Raw genomic sequence first — 10,441 nt, forward strand, 5'->3', positions numbered from 1 at the left:
AGCCTTTGGAAATGAAGCGTTTGTAGTGAGGGGGGCACGGTAATGTCTTCACATGATGGCAGGGGGACAGGGAGTTTATTGCCCCCGCGGTGAACCTTGGCCCCGGGGCCAGTGCTCCGGCATTATCGCTCTCAGGTGATTACGGCAACCAGTAGCGCTTCTCTCAACAGGTGGTAAGCCTGAGAGATATGAAGATTCAAGCGCACTTTTAGACTCTTTACGTTTAATATCCTTCTGTCCAGCTGAGGGCGCATGAAACAAATAAGAAACAGCGGCCAAAAAAATAAAATAAAGCATTCCTCTGTATAAATGTCATTGCAGTTAGTGACGAAATATCAAGTGGAATTATGCTCACCAAGGCTGCATTCATTTGTTAATTTTTATTTCAGTTGTGTGTGTGTGGAACCCTGGTTCTAATGCAATAAGATCTCAGGTAATATAGTGCAATGGTATGCCATAGCAGGTGTGGCTTGAGTGTCTAAACACTTTTATTTTTTATTTCTTTAGTTCTTTATAATTTTCCCTCTACAAACAAATTCTTCATTAACAAAGAATGAAAAGTTAACCACCCAACACTTACCTAGGATGAACAGAACAGAACTGACGACTCATGCTGTCACCTTCATACACACACAAATGTCAGTTTTTAAGAAGAAAAATAAGAGCACTGAAACTAGCTCGTTATAATTATTTATTTATTGCATGCATGCAGCAGCTATGTTAAGGTTAGCGGTAGTGTTTTGGGATCTGTGAGTGGGGATAATTAGCGACCTGTGTGTGATTTCAGCACCTCTGCTTTTCGGACAGCTCCTGCGCGCTCAACACGGGAGATTCACACCTCTGCCACCCTGCGCTCACGTGACCGCGAGATACTTCTCTGCCTTTCCATTCATTTAATCAGAATATAGGCTAGTCTTAAAAGTTCAATAGATGTAATCTACCCACGGTACATTTACAAGGAATTATATTATAACAGTAACAATTTAATAAACTAATACATAATAACGCTGTCATACTCGAAAGCAGTTTTTTCTACAACTATATTCGTTAACAGCATTAAACAAAGTCAACATCGCCACCTTGAGGTGTAAAAAAATGTAACAAGTATGTTCCCGCTTCATAAATTGTAAAGTAGGACCAAGACCTTAATACGTAAAGTAAAATAAAATAAAATACAAAATAAAATATAACATTTTATTTATTAAATGTAATTTATTTCTGTGATGCAAAGCTGCATTTTCATCTTCATTACTCCAGTCTTAAGTGATCCTTCAGAAATAATATAATATGCTGCTCAAAAAAACATTTCTTCTTATTATCAATGTTGAAAACCGTAATGCTGCGTAATATTTTTTGTGGAAACAGTGATGCATTTATTTTAAAAAAAATTGTTTGATGAATAGACAGTTAAAAAGAGCTAGACTCTTTTTGTAACAATGTAAAAGTCTTTATTTGTCACTTTATTTGAATCAATTTAATACGTTGTTCCTGATTTAAACTTTGATTTATTGATTGACTTAAAATATCTACTAAAATTAAGAGGGGCCTAAATCTTAATAAGACCAATATAAAATAAAATGAAAATATATATATATATATATATATAAATTAAATAAAAATATCATCTTTTCCCATACTTGTTTAACGTATTGTTTGTGTGTGAGTGTGTGTTCTCTGTTAGTTTCAGGGTAACTGGCCAATAAACCTTCATGCTAAGTCTTTACTTAATTTCCAAATGACACCACAGAGAAAAGAAGAAAAAAAGACTCATCTGTCTAAATAGATTTGTCTTTTCCAGACCAAAACATTCCACTCAACATTCCACTCAGTTGCACAAAGGCACAAACACATCCGTTTAGTGTCTTACTGTCTGGATCATATTAGATTGTGAATCTCTGTGTCCTGTGTTTTACCCCTGCAACACTCCTTCACAAGGGCAGAGAAAGGCGTTGTTTGGGACTATCTGTGCTTTATAGAGAGCCTCGGGCTGGGATGATTTCTCACTGCAAACATCTCACACATCCCCAGCTAAACAATGCTTGTCTTTTCACATCTAGATATATTCCTGAAACATACAGTTAATTGTAAACTGAACTGAGGTTACTGTGCCAAACATCTTCATATGCCAGAAGTTAACATGATTTTCAGACTGAAACTACAGCTTCAACATGATGCAGAATAAAATGCATGACCAGTTTGTGTTCTTCTGCCAGTAATCATCAATTTTGATATACATATTACAAAAACATAAGTGTTAATCTATGCAATCTTTATTGCACATTTTGTCAGCTGGTTTTCTTACACACACACACACACACATACACAGAGAGAGAGAGAGAGAAAGAGAGAGTCCATTAAGAAGCTACTGAGGTCCTCACAAGGTCAGTGACAGGAGAGCAGTTCCTGTCATTATCACAAGCTGTGGTGTGTTTTTCAAATGTCTAATGGATTATATTGATTTAAGCTCAAGTTTTGAATGGGGATGTACAGCACTTATACTTGAAATCAGTTTTTAGTGATAATGCATGCAAGTTATTTCTGTATCAGTCTGTTAGCCTGTTAAAGGGATAGTTCACCCAAAAATGAAAATGTTGTCATCATTTACTCACTCTTGTGTCTTTCCAAATCTGCATGACTTTCTTTTTTCCGCAGAACACAAAATAAGATATTTTGTAAAATGTTGGAAACCAGATAGTTTTGGTTCCCATTTTAAAGAAAGTTTGTAAACAAACAGTATTGGTTCCCATTGACTTCCATTTTGAAGAAAGTTGGTAATCAAACAGTTTTGGGTCCCATTGAATTCCAATGTACGGACAAAAAATGGGAAAGTCAATGGAAAATTAAACTATTTTATGTTCAGCCAAAAAAAAAAGAAAAAGAAAAAAATTGCATACACGACTGGGACGATGTGAGGGTGAGTAATGACAGAATTTTACTTTTGCGTGAACTCTTTAAGAACAGCATGTGCTTGATAGTGAATACACAATATGACAAATAGAGGTTGTCTTTGTACTGTACACCTCAAAAAGTACAAAAATGTTTAAGCAAGTATAGTCACTTAGCAGAGGCTTTTCTTCTAAGCAGATCAGTAATATATAGACACAATCCCCATGGAGCAAACTGAGGTTAATTGTCTTGCTCAAGGGCACATTGTTGATGGCCCGCGACCTGCAACTATCCTGCTACAAGGCCTGAGTGTTAGCTGCAGTGCCACAACATCTGTTTCATTATGGCATATCCTAATAACGGTTTGCTTTTATTGCATGGCAGACAAAACTGTATGTTATGTTTCTATCATGTAAGGCAAGATACAGTGCATTAGAAGTCTGAACTATAGTGTGAAATTCTACACCATCAGTTTTAACATGCAAAGAGCCAAAACTTCAGGTGAAGGATCTGATGAGAAATATGTGTTTCAAACTGAAAAAAGTTCTCGATTTCTAAAGGCAGAAAAACATGAATAAAAGAGGTCTTTACTTTGTCTTCAGCAAATTAGTTATTCATTCAACCGCATTGTTTTATTTTAACAGATTACGTTCAATATGCATACTTAATGTATTTGTAGTTGAAAGTGAAGTGAAAGTGACATACAGCCAAGTATAGTGACCCATACTCGGAAATCATGCTCTGCCTTTAACCCACCAAAAGACAACACACACACCATTACCTCACACAACCGCATCAGTGGGCAGCCATTTATGCTGCAGCACCCAGGGAACAGTTGGGGGTTCAGTGCCTTACTCAAGTGCACCTCAGTCATGGTATTGAGGGTGGAGAGAGTGCTATACATTCACTCCCCCCATCTACAATTCCTGCCGGCCCGAGACTCAAACTCACAACCTTTGGATTAAGAGCCCAATTCTCTGACCATTAGGCCACGACTTCCCCCTTGATGTTTCATAACACACTAAAACCCATACAATCCTTCTAAAATGTTTAGGGTCAGTAAGTTTTGTGTGTGTGTGTTTAGAAATTCTTAATTTTATTTAGTAAGGATACTTTAACTTGAAGTCTCAAAAGCCACAGCAAAGGCTTTTATAATGTTACTAAAAATGTTTCTTGAGCAGCAAATCAGCATATCAGAATGATTTCTGAAGGATCATGTGACACTGAAGACTGGAGTAATGATGCTGACAATTCAGCTTTGTATCACAGGAATAAATTTTAAAATATGTTAAAATAGAAAAAAAAAATTAAATCGTAATAATATTTCACAACATTACTGTATTAACTTTACTTGTTCAAATGAATGTATTCTTAGTGAGCATGTTAGAAACTTTGGAAAAAAAAATTTAAATCCTTACCAACCCCAACCCTTTGAACGGTAATGTATCAAAAAGCATCATTCTCACATACAGTATGTACTAAACGTAACAAAACCATAAAACTCTTGGTAATGTCTCTGAATCTTTCACAAAAGCTAACGATCAACAGTGCAAGACATTGTCCCATGAATGTCATCCAAGAGGAGTTTAATCAACAACAAAGTGTGCTCCTTATGTGTAGACCTTCAAAGAAGGTCATCTACATACACCAACACAAGCTATATCTGTTTTGAGATCATGTCGGTTGACCATAGTGGACGCTCTCTCCTGGACGGCCCTCTTTTTGTGTTAATAGCCTGCCCGCCGCGGCCCTGAAAGAGATGCTGGAACAAAGCAGGTATTTGTTTCAAGGCAGTGTTGTTTTAGGAAGAGACTTAGAGGTCTCTAGTTAAAGTCACCCCCTTTCTAGGTCATGCAAAATCCTCCTCTCCCCTTGGCTCGGCCCGGTCATGAATACAGCCACTTCAGTGCCCTTGGAACAAAAGGGCATGAAGAATGCCGGCGACTGGGGGAGCGGCAAACCCACTGGGAGGGATGGACAACATGCTGGCTCAGACTGGGAGGAGGGAGTCAGTTTCAGCCAGTCTGCCAGGCTTAGAGTTAAAGATTACCTTTGAAATCTGCACCCCTCCCCTCTCCCTATAACTCTGCTCCTCTCTCTCGCCTTCGCTCACACCTGCGGGCAGGCGTGGAGAGCGGTTAGTTGAGTCCCGGAGAAGATCCTCTTTGATGACAGAGAAGGATCTTTTTGTTCTCTAATCCTTCTCTGGTCTCAAACATGTTAAGCCCAACTGGACCTCAAAGAGAGGCTGTGCTGAAGCTTGGGGTCTCAATGGAGGCATTCTTCCCCACCCGCGCTTGTCCCGAACACAGAGGAATCTGCCCTCAAACCACTTGTTCAGTTACAAAGTTCAGAGTTCCTCACAAGTTGGAAGTCAGTACGCTTGACTTTCAATGCAGGTCACCTCCAACAATAAGGAACGTATTACTAAGGCTAAACACCACAGGTGAATAGGCTGAAATTTGAATAGATATCACCTCACCTCCCCTATTGATTAATCATAGAACATTCTGAAAATTGTTCTGTTTAATACACAAATGAAGCATTGTCTAATTAAATATGCACACATTTGCATACAGAAATGTGAACATTGGATAAAGCCAGATTTACCTAATGGTGGTCAAAATAAAACAAGGCAAAAAATACCAATGACATACATTGTAGTAGGGACTTAAGACATATCCAGAGACCAGAATATTGGATTAGTAAGTAACACCCTAACAACCTCTCGGAACACCCTTACAACACCTTAGCAACCACACACTATACACCCTAGCATCATGATGGCAGGTCTTACATATATCATCGCTCACATCTCTTCAAAAATGTAAAAATCTAGCCATTTGCATGATCTCCTGAATAAATCTTGTAGGTCAAATTCTCAGTGTTAGGATTAGAATGTGATTCTGCCGTGGAAAAGCTTACACAATCTTACCAGTGTGAACCAACCTTCAGGCTGCTGGTGGAGAACAGAAGGTTTGTTCCCTTGTGTCGTCCAGCCAGTAATCAGCAAATTTGACACACACATGACATGACAAAAAAGATGAAAGAGTTTTTAAAAAGATTTCATCTGCCCTCTAGCATCACACACACTGACCGTCTCACACGATGACCTCAAAGAGACCTCAGAGGAAAATTATGCACTATATGTATTGCACTCATATACACTGACCGACGTTTGAAAGTTTGTGGCCACTAAGATTTTGAAAGAAGTATCTTCTAAGACTGTGTGTATTTGATCAAAAATATAGTAAAACAGTAATATTTACAATTTAAAATAACTGTTTTTTTTTTGTAATATATTTTAAAATGTAATTTATTGCTGTAATGCAAAGCTGAATTTTCAGCATCATTATTCCAGTCTTCAATGTCACATGATCCTTCAGAAATCATTCCAATATTCTGATTTACTTCTCAAGAAACATTTCTGATTATTATCAATGTTGAAAACAGCCGTACTGCATAATATTTTTGTGGAAACTGGAATAAAGAAAATTCAGGATTATTTGATGAATAGAGAGTTCAAAAGAAATTTGAAACAGAAATATTTTGTAGCATTATTATCTTTATCTTTATCAGTCTTTATCGTCAGTTTACTGCATACTTGCTGAATAAATTTATCACTTTCTTTAAGCAAAAAAAAAAAAAAAAAACTGACCCCAAACACTTTAATGGTAGTATATATATATATATATATATATATATATATATATATATATATATATATATATATATATATATATATATATATATATATATATATATATATATAACATTTAACATTTTATATGTACAATTACAAACATTTAATTGAACATTTAATTGAACTTTTTTTTTCACACACAAAAAAAAAAAAAAAAAAAAAAAAAAAAAAAAAACCTGACCCAAACTATTTAATGGTAGTATACAAAAAGTACATGTCACATTTTAAATGTACAATTACTGTGCTTAAATGAACTTTTTACAGCCTCTTGTAAATGTCCTGAGGCATCCTAGTGGGAACTACTTACAATCATACTGAGTTGACAATCCACAGGCAGACACAAAAAAATGGCATGTACAAAGCTGAAAGGTCACCTACATGTGTTCAGGTTTGAGTGTGTGTAAACAGACACCACTGAACATACGGAAAGAGCACTGAAGGTTAAGTGACCATGAGAGGTGAAATGGCTCAGAACAAACACACACACACACATACAAACATACACCTATAGAAGTGTGTCCTCACATAGACTTCTGTTGTTCTTAAATGAAACAATTCACAACACACCTATCATCTATTACACCTACCTCTCTTTCTATAGTCTGAGTTTGTGCTCTCACTACTCATATTGTTGCTAACTTGATTTAAGTCACAGTTTTAATTTAAATCACATAGTAAAGCTAGACACTAGTGCATATAAGGCTATATCAATAGCATAAAAAGCCACACTGTAAAAAATTGTGATTTTAACAGTAAAAGACTGTAAAAATGCTACAGTAAAACCCTGTTAACTGGTTATCAGTAAGTTTCCATACTATATAAGGTGAAAAACTGTAATTACATTTAATGTAATCTAACAGTAAAATACTGTTAAAATTAAGGTTTTTGGAAGTGAAAAAGAAAAAGTCTTTGTAGAATTTACAGTGAAAAACTGTAAATTGACACTCCCAGAATTCCCTGCACGACACTTCATATTTTGTTTAGTTTTTTCGTTGAAATAACTGTTTCTTCTTAGTTTTTTCTTATCAGTTGTGTACATTGGGGATTTATCTTACATCTAATGTTGTTAAATTAATGTTTATTGCATTATTTCAGTATCATGTGTGTTACCATGATGGTGTTTAGTGTTTGTGTGAATGACACTTTGTGCCTTATATATATATATATATATATATTGGTATATTGGTATATTGGTATATCCCTTCTCAGCTTGTGAAAGAGCTGTTTGTGATGAGCTTTGATTCATCATGTGACTTTCTCATCACCACCTGCTTTTGGTGGTTATCAGTATTACAATGGTTAAAAGCAGATATTAGTACTTCAATATGCTGGTTTACTAACATTACATCAGTTAATGAAATACATTTTTTACTGTGAATTTAAGTTAAGTCTGTAAAGTCTAAAATTTTGCTACCATATTTTTAACTGTGAAATTCTGGCAACCACAGCTGCCAGTTTTTTACCGTAAATGTCACAGATTTTTTTTACAGTGCACATCACATCTTACACAACATACATTTTCTGCTCCTCTTATGCATAAAGCAAAAACTTTTTCTGATTTTATGTGGATTTTGATAATTGAATAAATACAGCAGATTATACATATTTTACTACTACTTCTATTACTAATAATGATATTTGAAACCGCTCAAACAACATAGATAAATGAAATGCTACATTTTTTAGCTTTGATCTCTGAAAACTTTTTTTTTTTTCAGCATACTTTTGGTTCTTCCCTACTCATCTGTAATTAAAAAAAATAAAAATGTTATCATATGATAGGCTTTCATAGCCTATCTCTCTTCTTCGCTGGTCATAAGTACACAAACCTTCCTTGAATAATAAATTCAGTAACTGCTCCGAATTCATTCAGTAAAGGATTCGTCGACTTGACTGGAAACTAGATAGTTCATAAGTCTTTTCATAAGTCAAACTCACTTGCAGGAGTAAAATATACATTTTATGGCCTTTCCACAGAAGTAACATAGATTCATCGGTGAAGTAAACACATGCCTTTATAATGACATATAACTCACAGTTGTATTACAATATGCAGTAAATGTAAATAAATCCAAACAAACACACTTTTGGTTTGGGAATCATGTGGAACAGGTGCATTTCCTAATTACAGGACCATAAAGTGAGCGACCTCTACTGGCCTCAATCCATACATCCTACAGCAGCAAGGCCTTCCGTCTAAAGACTTGTCCAAATGATGGTGCTGTGTGCCACCTAATATGAAGACAAGACAATACTTTACTACTGTTCCTACTTTACCAAAAATAAAAACAAATATATACAAAACCTGTTTCACATTTCACAGTCAATGGTGATCCTAAGCCTAGTTATAAGAGTGTCGTGAAACTGGTTGATGAAGTAATACCGTTCAGCTTACAGATGCCTTTTTTGATTTCTCACATGAGGAATGTTTATGATTTTGTAAGGGTATCTGACAGGGCGAGGACAGATTCATCAGATGCCTTTTTTGATTTATCACATGAGGAATGTTTATGATTCTGTAATGGTATCTGACAGGGCGAGGACAGAGTCATCAGATGCCTTTTTTGATTTATCACATGAGGAATGTTTATGATTTTGTAATGGTATCTGACAGGGAGAGGACAGAGTCATCAAATGCCTTTTGCAAACCTGAATCTGCAACCTCTTTATGGTAAGTATATAACGTCTGAGACCACACTGAAAAGCAGTGATTTAAAATCCTTTTTAAACCTAGAATTAAAGACCAAATATGTTTTATAATTTTAAGACTGAAAAAAATTTTCACTGGTGGTATTAGACTTTTGGACCCCATGGTGTGCAACATAAACACTTAAGTGCATGTGTTTACTGTGTATTGTGTCAATATTTTTACTTGTAATTGATTTTTATTTTTTATTTTACATTTCGTATTTAATTCCGTGTTATGTTATATGGTTTTGGTTCGTTTATTTCTGACAGCCAGAGCACCTTATAATTCCACACACCAGTTAATAAGTGAATAAACTGTATGCATGTTTAATTGTCATTAACAGTATTGTCGTTTGTTTGTTTTTGCATATTTAACAAAAAAAGTAGAACTTTGACATTACTTCTGACTCTGCATGAACATATAGTAACTGACATGAAATATTTTTTATTGACATGACATAGTTTTTGGTGTAATGTGCTATAGACTACTCCATCTAAAACCAACTAAAATAGTAAAAAAAAAAAAAATAATAATGTAAAATTATTATGAAGGTTTTATGACTATCAGGTAATGAAGACATGTTATAGTTGTTGTACTATAAATTAAACTTTCATACAGCAAAGCCGGTTTGCGCTAATGCAAACCACAAATAAACTACAGAGCAGATTTTTTTCGTTATATAATTTCCTATATTATTTGTCAATTGCTTTATTTTAAAAAGCAGTGCGCCGCCCGGGAATCGAACCCGGGTCGCAAGAATGGGAATCTTGCATGATACCACTACACCAGCGGCGCTCGCGTGACAGAAAAGGGAAAATCCCACCCTTCCCAAGTTACCTGAAATCATATCCTTCCGTGTAAATTTTTACGCCTTTGTAATATTATGTAGGATACTTTTTCAGTGTACATGAGGGAATATTTGAACCTCATATTCACATAACCGGTAAATGTGAATCTGCTCTAGCGACATCGCTTTTGTGAATGACTCATTCTTCTAAGCCAGATCTTTTCAATCGTGGATCGAACCGATTCACAAATCCAGTCTGGAAAATTTGTTCAGCCCCTAGTGAACAACTCACTGATCCATTAAACTGTCGGCCATGTCCGGTGAGAAAAAAACGATATATTATTCAGCCATGATATATAAATTAATTTTAGTAAAA

At 35.4% G+C, this 10,441-nt stretch overlaps 1 non-coding gene across 1 annotated transcript; it reads right to left on the reverse strand.

The window, feature by feature from the left end:
* Positions 1–10,002: 10,002 nt before the first annotated feature.
* trnag-ccc lies at positions 10,003–10,073 on the reverse strand. Its single transcript has one exon. It is a non-coding gene; the product is annotated as a tRNA-Gly (tRNA).
* Between the last annotated feature and the right edge of the window lie 368 nt (positions 10,074–10,441).

Source organism: Cyprinus carpio, chromosome A2, assembly GCF_018340385.1.
Source record: "Cyprinus carpio isolate SPL01 chromosome A2, ASM1834038v1, whole genome shotgun sequence".
Taxonomy (NCBI): domain Eukaryota; kingdom Metazoa; phylum Chordata; class Actinopteri; order Cypriniformes; family Cyprinidae; genus Cyprinus; species Cyprinus carpio.